We start from the raw sequence: 16,445 nt of genomic DNA, 5'->3' as shown, positions 1-16,445 counted from the left end.
ATTCACTCCGGCCCCCCACCCTAGTCACTCCAGCCCTCAACCCAAGTCACTCCAGCCCCCCTCCCTATTCACTCCGGCCCCCCACCCTAGTCACTCCAGCCCTCCACCCAAGTCACTCCGGCCCCCCTCCCTATTCACTCTGGCCCCCCACCCTAGTCACTCCGGCCCCTCACCTAGTCACTCCAGCCCCCCTCCCTAGTCACTCTGGCCCTCCACCCAAGTCACTCTGGCCCTCCACCCAAGTCACTCCGGCCCCCCACCCTAGTCACTCTGGCCCTCCACCCAAGTCACTCCGCCCTCCCTATTCACTCTGTCCCCCGACCCTAGTCACTCCAGCCCTCCACCCAAGTCACTCCGGCCCTCCACCCAAGTCACTCCGGCCCTCCACCCAAGTCACTCCGGCCCCCCACCCAAGTCACTCCGGCCTCACCCTAGTCGGCTTTTATGAGGGTCATTATAGTCGCTATAGTAGTACCATCTGAGGTGCTGGCTAAAAGGGGGAATTACCATTCCCCTCCTGTTATATGATAACAATACTGTTGTAATACACAATAATAGGCGCATCTAGCATCACCGTAGCCGATTCAGGATTCAGGGGCCGGTTTCTTCAAAGGTCCCAAGTAAACCCTAAAGAGTCTACCATAAGGGTGTTCCTCCCCCTGGTTGCACCATCAATGAGTTCATACGTGATACAAGACATTATGCAATGGGCCATCAGCAATTATATCCTCTTCAATGGGATTTGGAATGGATTGTCTATTGCTGATATCTGGTACAGGCATATCACTGTCAATCTCCATACTGTCACAGCAGGAGGCTGTCCTACGTAGGTTATTACTGATGTTCACACGAGTGCTCTCTGCAGCAGGGGGCTCGACAGCTACATTCATTCCAACCAGAACCTTCAACTGAAGTATGCTGCTTCAAAACCAATTCGGACGTCGAGAGAGAGAGAGAGAGAGAGAGAGAGAGAGAGAGAGAGAGAGAGAGAGAGAGAGAGAGAGAGAGAGAGAGAGAGAGAGAGAGAGAGAGACCGACCTTGTATTGGTCGTCACTGGTCCCAGCAACAAGGTCGCCAGGGCCCAGCAGGCCCTCAATCTTGTCAGCGAAAAGTGCAGGGAGCTGGGGCTCAAGGTATCAGCTGAGAAGTCTAGGGCCATGATGTTCAAGGCCGCCCGGGAGGCCTAACTCTTCATACAAAACGTCAGGCTGGCCTGGAACCCCGCCTACCAGTACCTGGGGGTGTGGCTCGACAAGGGCCTGTCCTTCATCAAGCAGGCCACATACCTGAGGGAGAGGACCCAAGCGAGGCTGAACGTTATGAGGGCCATGACAAGAACTCGTGCAGGCGCCACGTTTCCAGTCCTGCGTCTGTTCTACGTGCAGGCTGTGCGGGCACTCATTGACTACAGTGCGCCTGTCCTCATTGCGATGTCCCCCACACAGCAAAGGAGGATCAAAGTAGTCCAAAAGAAGGCCATGAGGACCATGCTCGGGGCGCCAGGCTGGGCCAGCAGCGGTGTAATGCAGAGCGAGACCCGCCTTGTGCCCCTGGCCAGCAGGGTCCAGCAGATCGTTGCCTGCCGAGTGGCCAAGGTCCTCCACCAAGACAGGGAGTCGGTGGCACGAGCGGCGCTCTGCAGAGTCTTACCACAGAGGCGGGACCTGTTCACCGGCAAGACCTGGCTGTTGAAGGTGGCTGAGGCTGCCAGCCCCCTACCCCATCTCGACCACCTGCGGTGGGAGGGGCCTGACCGTCCAGCCGCCACCAAAGTCGCTCCACCTCCGTGGCAGCCCCCCACCACCGAGATCATCATAAGAGAGCTGCCTGCCAGCAAGGCGCAGTGAACACAGGGGGAACTCCTGCAGCACGCGCTCATGGTGGTGGCTCAGGCCAACGCGGGGAGCTGTGCCGTCTACTACACCAACGGCTCAGTCGACCCAGAGAGAGGCGCGACAGGCGCGGCGGTTGTCACCGGCAGAGAGACGCTGTCGTGGAGGACATCAGATCACTGCTCCACCTTACAAACCGAGCTGCTGGCCATCAAGCATGCCCTGGAGCATGCCCTGCAGCACTGGGAGGGGCCTGTCGTGTTGCACACTGACTCCCGCTCCTCCCTGCAGGTCCTGCAGCAATGGCGTCCACCGGATGACAACGTGCGGCTCGTCACCACCATCCTGGGCCTTACCCAGAGCATCGCCGCACAGGGGCGGCACGTCAAACTAAACTAGGTGCCCAGCCACGTAGGCCTGCGTGGGAACGAGGCAGCCGATGCAATGGCACGTGCACCCACCAGCATGCCAGCCATAACCAGCAATGTCCTGCCCAGCCTGCAGCAGGTTAAAGTGCAGGCCAGACGCACTGCCGCCGGCTCCGCAGAGGACCTACACAGGCAGGCTGAGCGGCACTCGCGGCAGGGGGCCTGGTACGCCAGGGCCACCGACCACCGGCCACTTCACCCCGGCCGGGAGCTGGATAGGGCGGACCAGATGACGCTGCACCGCCTCCGGCTTGGCTACAGACGCCCAGGAGATGAGGAACGACTTCGCGGGCTGGCAGTGTGAGCACTGCGAAGCCGTCGCTCATCGCCCCCTGGTCCACTACCTGCTGTACTGCCCCGCCACAGCCCAACTCAGACAGCAGCCCACTGAGGACCTGCAGGTTGAGGAGGCGAGAGCTGCCCTTGTGCTCCGGCGGGCTCAGACAACACTACCACGACTCCTGGAGGTGGTGCAGACCGCCCCTCCTCCACGCTGACCGCACACCACTATACTCCCCCCTGTAGGGAGTAGGGTGTGTGATGTGACCCGACCAGCCACCAGGGTGGCCCTGACACTCCCCCCAGCGGCAGGCCATTGCCCGCTCATCGACATATATGTCATTTGCAATATGTAAGATGTAAAAAGAAAGAAAGAAAAAAAAAAAGAGAGAGAGAGAGAGAGAATTGATGAACAATCAATTCAAGGAATGAGCAACCACCACCACCTCTCTCTCTCTCTCTCCTTTTGTGTGTGTGTGTGTGTGTGTGTGTGTGTGTGTGTGTGTAATTCATCACAGCATTTAGCTGCTTAATTGTCTTGTGACATCCAAAGGGAGGTTTCAGAAGTAAGTGCTCCGACTGTACCCTGACTTCTGACCTCGCTGTCAAAAAAAGCACCGACGTAAAGCAACGTTGCTAAGCATAGGCTAGTAGTGTTTATATATTATCATCGTTCATATTTTATGGTAAAATTCTAGTGTTTGCCCATACTCCCCCCTCCCCCCCATACAAGCCTGGGGACCTGGTGGGAATGCAGGGTTTCGGGTGGGGGACACGAAATCCGTCGCATTCGCGTATTTTTTTAGAGGGGGGGGATAAAAACTCCCTAGATCTAGGGAAATTACCTAAATTTAGGGAATTTTTCCTCCCACCACCACTAAAATAAGCGTTTGCTACGAATTTAGTGTTTCCCATACGGAAACCACGCACTCACTGGATCCTCAAGCTTGTTTTGGGAGAGAAGCGTAGTGAACCCACCAAACGATGCTCACCTCACCATCTGGCGTGGCACCGGAGGCCATCTGTGCTCACATAAACCGCCTACACCACACTCATGCCCTCTCTACTAGGTTGTCACCTCATCGCAAGGTTTCTGTCCTCCAAGTAGAGTCCGTGGCACCAAACACAGTGTATCTTCATTGTTTATCACTGACACAAGTAAAACAACCGGCTAGCCGGGATCCGTCCAACGCCACGCCTTAAACAGTACTGCGGCTTTTGCAGGAAGTGCAGGCTCTCGAACCCCTTGCCCAAGCTGTTCGAACACGTGAATCCTTACTGACCGGATTATGAATCTGCTTCACGGGCTCGTATTCCCAGTATACAAGGTGATTGTGGATATTGACTCCACGCCTCCAGAATACGATAATACGCCTCCATATATCATAGTTAAAAAACAAAGTACTTAAAAGTAAAGAAGCCGAATTAATCCCCTTCCCCCAACGATCTTGGGGGACCTGCGTGAACTCGGGGTATTTGAGTGGGGGAGCATATTTAAACTACTCCAACCGAACTTTACAACCTGCTAACCAAGGGGGGGCTGGTGCGTGTTCTAAAAAAAAAAAATAACCACGCGTGGTGGACCTGGTCTCACATGCGTGGGCTAATGGCTAACTAAGCGTACCATCGGAAATAGTATAAGGTAAAGGTACGTGTTCTAAAAAAAAAATAGCCACGCATGGTACATCTGGTCTCATGCGTGGGCTAATCGCTAACTAAACATACCATCGCTAACCTAGTGTACCATTGCTAACCGGATCGTTGGCAAAGCTGCTCATATTGCAATGGCGTCGCCATGTAAACGCATCGTCCGTATGTATAATATGCCCTTAAGTACAATATGGAGGCGTAATATCGTATTTTCGAGGTGCGGAGTGATTTTCAATAATTACCTTGCGTGGTTTCCGTACATTGTAAAAAAAAAAACAGAATGTATGAAATTTCCCTACATCTAAGTAATTGTAAGGAATTTCCCTACATCTAGGGTATTTTTCAACCCCTCATAACTCAAAAACTATGCCTTTGCGTTGCATTTCATGTTTACCACCGCATTCCCCGAAGTCTCAATGGCCCCCTAGCCAATTTTGGTTGCGAGGGGTGAGTATGGGCAAACACTAGAATAATACCTATTTTATAAAAAAAGAAAGCATTAAAACATAACGTAGCCTTATTAAATAATCATATCTTTACAGAGTATTTTACGTTCATTCAGGAATGGTAAATACAAAACACACTTTGTTTTGTGGGTGACATGATAGCGTGAAGGAATGGGAATTCCCCTTTATAACCAGCACCTCAGATGACTTCCAGAGATGGTACTACTATAGCAATTATAATGACCATCATAAAAGCCGACTAGGGTGGGAGGCCAGAGTGACTTGGGTGGAGGGCCGGAGTGACTAGGGAGGGGGGCCGGAGTGACTAGGGAGGGGGGCCGGAGTGACTTGGGGCCGGAGTAATTGATCCTTGACACTCCTTCCCGCTCTAAAGCCAAGTGCACATCTAGTTGCTGGTGGCACAGTTCCTGGCCAGGGAAGGGCTGACCAGCGGCAGTGACCTGAAGACCTGTAACCCTCAGACCCTTAGATATATCTCGTCCCTTCCTTCCACTGGCGGGGAGCGGGCAAGCTTGAAGGACGCACAAACCTAATTAACGGCCGCGCTGTGGAAATAACAGTCACTGAGCGTTGCTGGACACTTACAAAACTGATCCCGTCACTCCCGGCTTGCCCCAAAATGCCTGGGGAGCCAAACAGCCGTGGGAGAAGACAAGGGGGCGCTGCGGCCTCCCGGCGCCTGCTGCCATTCCCTTATTCTCTGAACTTCTGCTGCCATTTTCTCATTCTCTAAACTAACCATATTGCGTGTACACAGACTTATTCCTTCCTCTAGCACTGCTCTCCTTGCCTTCTGACAGCCACTGGTAATCCTCAGCCAGGGTCAGCCTCAGTACTGCACAGCCACAGTGGCGCGCTGCTGTGTTTACCTTCCCTACAGATGATGACGATGATGGCTGTGGCTCAACACCTTTGCAGCGGGAGCACAGCACCTGGCCATTCCTGTCTCGTTCCTGTTACTGTTTGCGTTCGCTTGTTCAGTATCGCTTCGCATCTTTTCTCTATCGTTTCCGGATGCTGGTTCTGCTCATAGGGTTGTGTGTGCGCGATACAACGAATGCCGGTCAACTCGGCCCATTGTCTACTCGGCCCATTGCCAACTCGGCCCATGACCAAGGCGGACCACAGAGTTAAATACATATAACTCTGTGTATAATCTGTATATAACTCTGTGAGTCGGACCACTGCATACCAACTCGGCCCATTGCGTATTCAACACAACGAAACACCTGATAGAAATTACAATATTTAATGAAATCTAATATATTTTCTTCAAGTGCACAATGCTTACACGGTACAGTAAGCTGCAGTCAGTTGCTAAAACCAAAAGTAATAAAAAATAGAATAGAAGAGAATATAATAGTTTATTGTTGAAAATTACAACAAATAAGGATCGAGGAGGACGGATATCATGCCTGGCCAACCCCCAGTCAATATACAAGAGATATGTATAACATACGCCATACAGAGGATTGTATATAATGTTGTGCTGGAAGCTTCCCCAGGCGTCCATGGGCATCTAGAAGGCTCCGGGAGGAACGAGCAGGGGGGCGGGGAACAAGGCGAGCCGTCCGCGCCCCGCGGGGCGCGGTCAGACGCCAGGCGGGATCGAAGTGTTGCCAACTCGCATATATTTTTGCTACATGTTCTTGTATGATCTAAAATATACTGTAACATTCTAGACTGTACTGTTCTGGATATATATAGGAGAAGAGGGCGAGAGAGGCCCAGTCCCAGTCCCAGTTAGGGACAGAAGACCAACGTACGTGATCTCCACGTTCTGAATTCAGCGACACAATCATGTAAATCATCCAGGCCCAGAACTGGATCATTTATTAATCAATTAAGAGGTAGTCTTTGTACATCAATAGCGACCAGCCGCAGCTCGATCTCTGAGTCTCTCCCCCTTGTCCAGTACCCGCCCGATACGCGTACTATAGACAAGTCAGCGAGGCGAAACTCTCAGAGCGTGAATAAACTGGAGTGTAGATACTTGTTCTGGGGGGAGTATTTCACGTTTTTTTTCTTTAGCTTTAATTAAAACATATGTTAACGCGGACTACAAGTAGATAAACATTCAGTTGTGCATATTAATGATAATGACGATAATAATAATAATAATAATAATAATAATAATAATAATAATAATAATAATAATAATAATAATATAATTATTATTATTATTATTATTATTATTATTATTATTATTATTCCGTTATTAAAATGTATAATATTTAATTTTGGGGGGCACGTGACCAGGTGTCTACCCCCCCTGGATCCTCTATTGAGAGAGAGAGAGAGAGAGAGAGAGAGAAAATCAGACCACACAGACCCCATGGTCACACAGACTTGGTGGTCTGTCCTTACCTAAGTGATTTTACATTAATCAGAAGACTCCAAAACGTTGCATTTCTGCTCTAGTTGATATTAAGTTGAAGGAAGTGACGGTCGAGCTTATTTTTGAAGGAGTCAATGTTACACTGGACCACTGAAGGTGGAAGCTTATTCCATTCTCGCACTACAACGTTGGTGAAGAAAATTTGGTGCAATCTGAATTTACTTGTCTACCGCGGAGTTTTCCGCCATGGTTCCTCGTGCGCACACTGTCATCGATCATAAACAATGTTGATCTGTCTACATTCGTGAAACCATTAAGTATTTTAAAACATTCGATCAATTTTCCTCGGAGGCGACGTTTCTCAAGAGAGAAGAGAGAGAGAGAGAGAGAGAGAGAGAGAGAGAGAGAGAGAGAGAGAGAGAGAGAGAGACTGATGAACGTTTATCATTTGGTTTTCCCCCCACTCTCTCTCTCTCTCTCTCTCTCTCTCTCTCTCTCTAATCACACCATTTGTTTTTTTCCTCTGTGTGTGTGTGTGTGTGTGTGTGTGTGTGTGTGTGTGTATGTAATTCACCACGGCCTGATCATGTGCTGGACTCGTAATCGCCAGCAGGTACCCTCCCGACCATAGCTGGGCGTTATCGCGATAAGTTATCGCGATACTTTATCGCTGATAACAAAATCAGGTTATCGGCCATCCGCTACTTACTTAAATATATATCGGTATCTTCGTTACTTTTGTAACCAAACTATCGATAACCGCTACTTTTTTCCGCCTCTCAGAAAAAAAAAAGTTGTCTCCCTACTGCGCATGCGTGGCCCGGTGTTGTATGAAAAAAACTTCGGGGTATGAAATATCTTCGGTGAGGAGATTTCATACTTAGATTTTCAACATTAAAACACTAAGTTATTTTTTTTATGTTACTCAAAAATCAATATATCAAAGAGAAAAATGATTTAACTTTTCCCAAAAAATGATTATTCACTGTCTCAGATTTGATATTCCTTATTCGTTTGTGAGCAGTGGCGTACCGAGGGGGGGGGGGCATGGGGCCATGGCCCCCCCCTTTAACAAAGAAAAAATAATAATGAATAAATAAATATTACAGGAAAATAATAGGAATATGTATATTGGTATTACGATTACGATCGTGTGTGTGTGTGTGTGTGTGGAGTTGAGAGCTCAGTGACACCGACTGACCGAGTTATTTCCCCACTGGTTTTGTTTTGAGTTAATGGTAGGATATAAGGTGTGCTCTGAGTGATAAAAAAGTAAGGTGTTAAATGATGGGTTCATAAAATTGTGTGTAGAGTGCGATGTCAAGCTGTCAACTGTAAGCGGCGGAGGGATGTTTGTAGCGGGAGCGGGGAGACAGGAAGAGGAACACGAGATTGGGACGGCTCTGGCAGAGAGAGAGAGCACGAAAGTCGTAAGTGTGCCTTCTCTCCTTCTTGCCTCTCAGATTTACTTGATTTTAGGTGTAAGGTGCTGTCAAAGTGATTGGAGGACTATATAATTATACCACTGAGGCAGCAAGCGAACTTGTCTGGTGACAGTGGTGAGTATGTAATAATTTATTCTGTATTATGACGGGGAGAGTGGCAGGCGACGCTACACGCGTATGGGACCTGTGACGTCGACCTTTGCTGCTATATTACCACCTTTAAGACCGTTTTGTGCTTGACAGTGGACAGTGTAGAGTGGCTGAGTAACTATTGTATGTTCAGCACTTGAACAATGGAGCTGCTGAGTTGATTAGGAGCAGGTGATCTATTTTGAGAGAACAATGGAGCTGCTGAGTTGATTAGGAGCAGGTGATCTATTTTGAGAGAACAATGGAGCTGCTGAGTTGATTAGGAGCAGGTGATCTATTTTGAGAAACATTCATTGACGACGTAGTCTCACGTGCCCGTAGCCTATTCATGTTATCCGTATAATATTTTCTGACCAAAAATTCCAAATTTCTGAAAATTATGATTGATAGACTTCACTTTCTTTTTATGTAGTACTTTTTTTCTATAGAGTGTGTCATTTCTTGAATTCACGGAGGCTTGGGATTTGTGCCTTTCCATTCTTTACATATTTCCTCCTTGGTCACAAAACGCCAGAAAACGCTTCTCGTACGTACTCTATCTGGTGTAAGAAAGTCATCACTGACTCGGCTGATGCCCCGGATAGTTCAGTTAATCAAGTAGGTAAATAATGAAATAATGATTAAGAATAATTACTACAAAACACGTTAGGTGAAGAATCAGCAGCCAAGCCTAATCTAAAGCAATAAGTGACCCAGGTTTTCTTATGAGTTTGGAAGTGCTCACTTCCAGAGCTGGGCGCGTTACTGGATATCGGGTAGTCCGGTACCGCTCCTCCGCACCTCGAAACACATATAGTCCGTACCTGTACTTCCGCGCCTAAAATTTTTTCACTCGTTCCGGTACCGCACCTCCGCACCTCCGGTACCGTACCCAAAACTATTAAAGCGCGCCTGAAAAATCTAGTCCGTACCTTAAAAAAAAGAAATACAAGGCAATACTGTAGCAGCATTATTATTATCATTATTATTATTATTATTATTATTATTACCATTATTTTTGTTATCATTATTGTCATTTTAACGCATAGAATCTCCACCACCTGAAGTAAAGTAACTACTTTTGCACTCATCATAATTATCATACCTCAGTACACATGCAACACAGAAAATTCCGGTTAATATCATTCAAAAGAGGAACGACCGGAAGTATTACTGCAGAGCGCGGACTGTTTGTCGTTTTCATTTTTTTTATCCTTGAAAACCTCATGTGCGGAGGTACGGACTTAAAATACTGCCGTTCCGCACCTGTTACTTCCGCACTTTTGAAAAACTTTCCGCACTTCGGACCTCCGCACCTCGTTTAAAGGTCCGCAGGTCCGGAGGAGCGGAGGTGAGGACAGAGGTACGGAAGTGCCCAGCTCTGCTCACTTCAGTTCTAAGCGTCAATAAATCCTTGCCAGAAAAGCTGCAGGGGTCACTACAAGAACTGATGGGTGCTCTTGGAAGCGTAGCTGCACAGAGCTGCATAGATGCATTTCAGTCCTATCGTGATGAAAATAAGTTCAACCAACTTTTTGCCCAAGCTGAGGAAAGGTACGGAGATATCATCCAGAAGCCTTGGACAATCAGTGGTCATCAGAAACATAATTAAGGCTAACCCTCCAACAGCAGCTCCATAGGAGTACTATCGAAGAGCTATTTTTCTCCCATTTTCTGACACTGCTATAGCACAACTCAGGGAAAGGTTTGCATCTAAACACATTAGGAGTTTTTTGTTGGGAAATCTTGTTCCCTCTCTTTCAGTTGATACTTATTTTAGGGAACTGAAGGAGGCAGTTGAATTTTATGGAAAATTCTTGATGGAGATGCAGATCTCGTTGAAGATGAATATCTACGGGGGCAGAGTTATTGGAAGCGTCGTGAATCTCATGAGAGGTCAAAGCAAGTTGTTGAGACATTGGCATGTGCCAAAAAATTGGGCACATATCCAAATTTTTCCACCTTATTGCAATTTTTTCAACCCTGCCTGTTAGCACTTCCACCAATGAGCGATCCTTTAGTGCCCTTAAATTGCTTAAAACATACCTTAGGAACGCAATGAGTGAAAGTCGTTTAAATGGACAGGCCCTACTTTGTCTATTGTGACACAAATCTTGATCATGAAGTCCTTGATGAATTTGCACGTCAGAACAGACGCCTAAATTTGAGGTAAACCAGTTTCACTGTATTGTTGTTAACAGTAACTAATCTAATTCATCTAGTTAATTTTTATTTTATATTCATAAAATACCTGGCCCAGTTTTCATGTATCTTGTACGTAAAAATATGTATTACAGCAGCAGCCTGTATAAACGAAGATTATACATGTTATATGAATATAACATTTTTTTCCTTGCCAGTATATATTTATATTACTTTTTTATTAGAACATGTAGTTCTAAAGTAGTAGTGTTGTTTCGAGGGTAAATTTTTGCAGTCCAAATTACGGAAATGATCAAGATTTTAAAAGTAATGTTCGCTCAAGTAACATACAATTAGTACTTTTAAGAATATTTAAATCTCCCAGATTTATGTTGTACTTATATGCTGCCAACAAACTTCTAAAATGTACAATGTATGTATATGTATGTATCAATGCATGTATGTATACAAAAAATAATAACTTTACCCTAGCGATCTAACCCGAATCCTCAAGCTGTATGGGATCCCTGCGCTTGCAATAATACTGGACGCAGAAAATTATATATATATATATATATATATATATATATATATATATATATATATATATATATATATATATATATATATATATATATATATATATATATATATATTGTTCCCCCCCTTTTCAATTTTCTGGGTACGCCACTGTTTGTGAGCATGCCATGGTATTGAAGGCACCCGGTGTTGTGTTATTTGGTGTCCCATCGTCAAAAGCTGGCGTTTTTGTTTACAAACACTGGTCTCTCGTGAATTGCGCATGCTCAGACCAGTAAGCGTAGACCTGTACAGTCTCACAAAGCTTTTTAACACATTAAGAATTGCTGGAAAGCTGAATCAGACATACAGTACCACCATCCTCGCTGTTTCTAGAACGACACTCTGTACAAATAAATACAACTCGTACAGAGTGTCGTTCTAGAAACAGCGAGGATGGTGGTAGTGGTACTTTATGTTTGATTCAGCCTTTCAGCAACTCTTAATTGCGGTTAAAAAGCTTTGTGAAACTGTACAGGTCTGCGCTTGCTGGTCTGAGCTTGCGCAGTTCACGAGAGACCAGTGTTTGTAAAAAAAAGCGCCAAATAACACAACACCGGTTCAGACGTTTCTAGTATTACCGTCCATATGTACGTGTCAACGTGTGGTTTTCAGGTTTTGTAAGTTCTAAAATACAGTTAATGAAAATTTGAATTCATCTATGTATTTCTATCTAAAATATCAATATAGTATCGTTTTCGCCTATCGGACTTATCACTAGCTAGTATCGGAATTGTGGATTTATATCGGGTATCGGTTATCGGTTATCGCCTATATTTGTGTCTCCAGTTAACGAATATCGGTTATCACCGATAAGGTTTTTCATTATCAGTTATCGGTTACCGGGAATAAGGTTTTCTGTTATCGTGCCCAGCTATGCTCCCGACATGAGCAAGTGCTCTGTATCGTCGATCTGTGTGTGTGTGTGTGTGTGTGTGTGTGTGTGTGTATTATTATTTATTGGCGTAATTATGTTATTCGAGAGAGAGAGAGAGAGAGAGAGAGAGACTGATGTAACTCTTATCATTTGGTTTCCTCCCCCACCTCTCTCTCTCTCTCTCTCTCTCTCTCTCTCTCTCATACGTATATTCATTTTCATTTTTCTCTCGTTTTTGTTTTTGTTTTCTCCTTCCGTCTCTTCCTCCGTTCCTCTCCTCTCTTTGCTCTCTCCCTACTTCTTTTCTCCTCCTTCTCCTTATTTTTTTCTTTTCTTCTTTTTCCCTCTCTTTTCGTACTTTTTTCTTCTTCTTTTCTTTAATCTCTATCCTCTTCTTTTCCTCTTCTTCTCCATTTTTCTCTTCTTTTCCTCTTCTTTTCTTTATCTTCTCCATTTTTCTCTTCTTCTGATTCCTCTTCTTGTGGTAACAGTTGCCACGCGGACTTGTTATCAGCAGAGGAAGCGCGCATCCTGTCACCAGCTAACGTTTTGTGGTCGGTTGGTGTTCCCAGAAGCTGCCACCTCTCACAGCAACTATTTCAAAAGGTCAAACAGGAGATCATTAGGGTTTTCAACTTTTCATGCGTGCTTTTTTTCCACAATCACAGTATGGAAGAAGGGTCAAACAATCACCGGGGTCATTGAACAGCCCCTGGAAATGACCCAAACTCCTACGTCTGTACTTCGTCATCGAATCGTTAATCCGGTTGCTGCGGGGATCATGTATCTTAAAGGCCCCTCTAAGCGAATTAATGAGAAAAAATCATCACTCACGCAAACAATTTCATAATATTTAGTAACAACGCATTTGTGATCAGTTTACGCTTCATCTATTTTTGGGGTTTATATCATGGTAAAAATTTGGCCCATAGCTGGTACACGATAAAGCCACAAATTTGGCCCGTCGCTGCCATATGGCCCCCGCAGGGAAGGCTGGCCGACCACTACTTCGGAGTTCACGAATACACCGAAGCAGATTACCCGAACGCCATTAAAAGGGAAGAAGACGTGCAATTAATTATGAAACGGAAGGGAGAATATAAATACCTGCTGATGCTGAATGGACGAAAACAAGCTGACAACTGAGGCACGAAACACAAAAGAAAATATGAGACACCTGAACTAAAGAAGGATGAAAACAAACAAACAAAAGAAACACAATCAACAAACTAAGTGAACGAAAATAAAAGGGATTATGATGCGCCATTACTAATATGAAGACGGAGAAGGCGGGACTTGTATATCAGATGAGAGAGAGAGAGAGAGAAACCTAATGATAAGTTACATCTCTCTCTCTCTCTCTCTCTCTCTCTCTCTCTCTCTCTCTCCCCCCCCCCTTCACTCACCCCTCCTGGCCCCTCTTCCGACCGTCGGGTTCTTGTTGTTGGCGATAATCAGGTTCGTTATGTTGACAGGTATTTTTCCTCCAAGGATAAGGACAGGACGAGGGTGTGTTTCCCAGGGGCAGGGGTGGGCCATATATCAGACAGGATTGAGGCGTGTATGGCAAGCGAGGGATCGAACCCCATTGTCTTTCTCAGCTGTGGCGGAAACGACGTTTCTCGTGTTCCAAGCGAGGACCTTCTCAGGCGTTTTAGATAATTGTTAGGCAGGATACGTGACGCTGGTGGGTCGCCAGTGTGTGGCGTCCTGCCAAGGAGGGGCGTTGGCGATGGATGGCTGTCCAGGGCGATAGCAGTGAACAGCAGACTTGCTGAGCACTGCAGGCGCAATGGGTGGCTGTTCGTCGACAATTGGGACCTCTTCTTTGGCAACGACGCCCTCTACGCCCGTGACGGGATACACTTGACGTTCAAGGGTGTTGAGGCTCTCTCAGACTCCCTTGAGCGAGCACTTGGTACCCTGAGGGATTTTTTAGTATAGGCGAGGGGGGGAGGAGTAATGGGAGCAATGGGAGGAGTAATGGGAGGGGACATCTAGCTCATAATATAACCAGGCAGCTTAGAAGTAATTCCAGGGAAGTAACAGAGGACGGGCTAAGAATCTTCTATACAAACAGCAGGAGCCTCAGAAACAAGATAGACTTACTAAGGGGTGAAGCTTGTTCAGAAAATTTTGATATAATAGCGATCACTGAGACATGGATAGACACTGCTAATAGAAATTTTAGATCAGAATTTGAAATAACGGGTTATCAGATGTTTCACAAAGACAGAAGGGGCAGAAAGGGAGGTGGAGTTGCTCTTTATGTTAAAGACTCACTTAAATGTTTGGTTAACAATTCAGTCAAAACTAACATGGATTCAGAATCAGTTTGGGTGGACGTTTACAAAGGGAAAGAAAAACTAACTCTAGGAGTTATGTACAGGCCACCTAACCTTAACAGGCAGGACACGAGTATATTACTACAGGAGATTGGCAGGGCGAGTAGCAGTAGAAATGTCTGCGTAATGGGGGACTTTAATTATAGGAAGATAGACTGGGAAGACCTAGTGGGTGACCTGGAAGCCGAGGACTTTCTTGAAGTTATACAAGATAATTTCCTTAAGCAGGTAGTTACTGAGCCTACCAGAGGAGATAACATATTAGACTTAGTCCTAACCAATAATGGGAACTTGCTACGTGAGTTGGAGGTGGGCGGAGAGTTAGGAAATAGTGACCACAGAACGGTTCGTTTTAGCTTAGACTGGGCGGTAACCCGCGAACCAAACCCAGTGTTGGTGCCAGATTTCAGAAGAGCAAATTACGAGGGGCTTCGAAGAGATCTTGAAGGGGTAAACGGATAATTTAGGGATTCATGAGGGCCAGAACTGCGGATTGGAGAGCCAGGAGAACCAGGTAGAAGTGTCTTACAATAACTTAGTTAGAATAATAGTAGAGGGGCAAGGACAGCATATACCACAGCAAACACTTAGAAAAGAAAACAATGATCTTAAGTGGATGACTCGTGGACTAAAACACGAGATTGGGTTAAAGAAGGGAATTTATCAGAAAATAAAGAATGGTGAAACACATCTCAGGGGCCGGTACGTCGAACTATCTAGATTAGTTAAGAAAAACACCAGGATAGCAAAAAGGAACTATGAGATCAAAGTAGCAAATGAGGCGAAAAGTAATCCTAAAGGCTTCTTTCAGATGTATAGAACAAAAACACGGGAGAAAACTGGACCGCTGAAAACAAACACAGGGGAGCTAGTAGAAAATTACGAAAATATGAGCACATTGTTGAACGACTACTTCCTTTCAGTATTCACACAGGAGGATCGAACGACTATACCGGAAAGAGTTCAGGTGTACGAGGGCGGGGATGGCGATAAATTGAGGGATATAATCATTACCAGGCAAGTAGTTCAGGATGAGATAGATAAGCTTAAGAAGAACAAGTCGCCAGGTCCTGACGGGACATTTCCGAGGGTATTAAAGGAATTAGGTAATTGTACTCAGTGACCCACTAACCGACATCTTTAAGATGTCGGTAAATACTGGCTATGTGCCGAGCCTATGGAAAGTAGCTAATGTGACGCCGATTTTTAAAAAGGGGGACAGGTCGGTTGCTTCAAACTATCGCCCAATTAGTTTAACATCGGTTATAGGCAAGATGCTGGAGTCCATAATAGCCAGGAACATTCGGGAGCATTTAGAGAAACATAGCTTAATTCACGACTCGCAGCATGGGTTCACAAAAGGTAGGTCATGCCTCACCAATCTCTTGTCCTTCTACAACAAAGTATTTGAGGCGGTTGACAGAGATGAAAATTATGATGCAATCTATCTTGATTTTAGTAAAGCGTTTGACAAAGTTCCTCACCAACGACTGTTGCTTAAATTACAGGCTCACGGAGTAGAGGGTAAAGTTTTGAACTGGGTCAAGGCGTGGCTTAGCAATAGGAAGCAAAGAGTGCAAATCAATGGTAAAAGATCTGACTGGGGATGTGTTACGAGTGGGGTCCCACAAGGTTCGGTATTAGGTCCACTTTTGTTTATTATTTATATCAATGACTTAGATACAGGAATTAGTAGTGATGTTAGTAAATTTGCAGATGATACCAAGATCGGTAGAGTAATTGAGTCGGATCAGGACGCTAGTATTCTCCAAGGTGAACTCAACAGATTGTATGACTGGGCGGATAAAATAATGGCAGATGGAGTTCAATGTAGGGAAGTGCAGTATTCTGAGTGTAGGTAGGAACAACCCCTCACATAACTATTATTTAAATGACACTCTCTTAAGCAGGTCTGGGTGCGAGAGGGATTTAG

The sequence above is a fragment of the Eriocheir sinensis genome, chromosome 13, assembly GCF_024679095.1.
Source record: "Eriocheir sinensis breed Jianghai 21 chromosome 13, ASM2467909v1, whole genome shotgun sequence".
Classification (NCBI taxonomy): domain Eukaryota; kingdom Metazoa; phylum Arthropoda; class Malacostraca; order Decapoda; family Varunidae; genus Eriocheir; species Eriocheir sinensis.
This window is presented reverse-complemented; position numbering follows the sequence as displayed.